The following is a 2,427-nucleotide window of genomic DNA, read 5'->3' on the forward strand; positions in this document are numbered from 1 at the left end:
AATCGTTCGTTTGACTTGGGTATAGGGGCGAAAGACTAATCGAACCATCTAGTAGCTGGTTCCCTCCGAAGTTTCCCTCAGGATAGCTGGAGCTCGTGCGCGAGTTCTATCGGGTAAAGCCAATGATTAGAGGCATCGGGGGCGCAACGCCCTCGACCTATTCTCAAACTTTAAATAGGTAGGACGGCGCGGCTGCTTTGATGAGCCGCGCCACGGAATCGAGAGCTCCAAGTGGGCCATTTTTGGTAAGAAGAACTGGCGATGCGGGATGAATCGGAAGCCGGGTTACGATGCCCAACTGCGCGCTAACCTAGAACCCACGAAGGGTGTTGGTCGATTAAGACAGCAGGACGGTGGTCATGGAAGTAGAAATCCGCTAAGGAGTGTGTAACAACTTGTTAGACCCTAGAGGGGGGGTGATTAGGGTCTTATTGATAATCACATTTTATTACAATTTTATACCCTCATTATCTATTTTATATGAATAAATATACCACTAATAAGTGTTTTTATCTTTTAATTGCAAGTTAATGAAGAATAAATCTCAACTTCCCATCTCTCAACAAAAACCATTTCAATCCAATGGCTCTCATTCACTGATGTTTACTATAAATAGGGGTAGAGAGTGAGGGGTTAGAGGTGTGAAAATTTTGTAAACTCCTTTTGGAGAGGAGGGCTACTCTTAATTGAGAAGGCCTTCCAAAATTGTAACTTTAGTTGCAATTAATAATAATAATTTTTTCACCACTTTAAATATTTCTTCTCTTTGTTGGATGATGAAGATGGAGATGAAGAATTATTTAGAGGTTTGCATTTTCTTTCCTTTTTCTCTTTTATTTCCTTTTTATTGCTTATTAGTGTAGATTTATTTCTATGCTTGTAGTTTAGATTTTATTTTCTTGTTAAATAGCCAAGAGGCTAGAACCCTCTTGCCTTAGATTTATTTCATGCTTATAGAATAGATTTAATTTCTTGCATTTAATTCTTGCAATTTTATTTTGTAGTTTAGATTTTGCACTTTATTTTGTAGTTAGATTTTAATTTCTTATACTATTCACCTTGAGGCTAGAACCCTCTTGGGTTTAGTTTTTCTTTTTGTTTATTTTTATTTTGTTTGATTCGCCTTTAGGCTAGAACCCTCTAGGGAATCACCCTTTTCTAAGAAGTGGGTTCAATTGTAGATTACCCATATCTATAATTGAATCCACCATCTTTAATTTCTTGCATTTTCTTTTATTCTTGAATTTTATTTTCTTTATTCTTGATTTTTATTTTCCTTTTCCTTCTTGCCTTATTGATCATATTCATTCTTTGTCACATCCACTCTCACTTATATCTCGTGCCGATTTACACACTATCACTTCCACTCTCTCTATCTCTCCACAATCACATTCACTTATCACTCCTACTTGTCACACACACAACATAAGAACCGATTTTATATTTTCTCCTACAAAACACCTTCCTCGTGGGATCGATATCTTAAATACTATAACTTGACACGGTTGTGCACTTGCAACCTTTTTGGTACATGTTTATGCCGCATCAAGTTTTTGGCGCCGTTGCCGGGGAAGGTGCTTAAGTAGGTTTTAATTATTTTGGTTCTTTAACTTGTGTGTTTTTTGTGAAGGAAACGCTTGGAGCTTGAAGATCGCGGATTGGAGAGCTAGGATTTGAAGATTTGCTTTCAGGTAAGTCCTCTTTCTAGTTTTTAATTCCACCCTTTAGCTACTTCTTCACAATTAGAGACAACAATTAGGACTTAAAAAAAAAGATTTTATTTTTTCGTTGACCATAATAAAATTCATCCTCCACTTTGACATTTACTAACAAGATAATAAATTCAAACAAATCCCCCCTTCTCATTTGTTTGATTGTTAACCCTAATTAAAAAAAAGATTTTTTTTTCCATCCTTTTAGTTGCTTTTAATTTATAGGGTTGCATTTCATATAGTATAGGAATTCACCAAGTGATTTGAGCATCTTGATTTGACACACACTTAAAACTATTTTTAAGGGCAAAACCCCATAATCAAGATAAGGTGAGGGATTTCATCACCCTTTCCTTAGACCAAAAATCACGAATTCCTCACTACACCACCCAAGCCTAATAAAACTCATTAGACGTTGACCCCTAAGGATTCGAGCTCAATAAGGAACAAGAAATCCTTAGGTGAACCGGTTTAAGTTTTCTCAGATTAGTTGGTGTCTAAGGCAAGGTTTAGGGGTTGCGTAAAGCGCTCCGTAAGGAAAGAGGTACTTAATTGATCTTTGATCACCCTCTAGTACTATCCTTACCTGGCTAACTACCTGGGTAAAACTTTTATCTTTTCACTGTAGGAGTTTTTGGTTAGGAGCTGGTCTAGTGAATTAGGCTAAACCCTAGAATTAGAGTGATTGAAAAGTGATTGTTTTGATTTGTTTTAG

The sequence above is a fragment of the Asparagus officinalis genome, chromosome 8 (assembly GCF_001876935.1).
Source record: "Asparagus officinalis chromosome 8, Aspof.V1, whole genome shotgun sequence".
NCBI lineage: Eukaryota > Viridiplantae > Streptophyta > Magnoliopsida > Asparagales > Asparagaceae > Asparagus > Asparagus officinalis.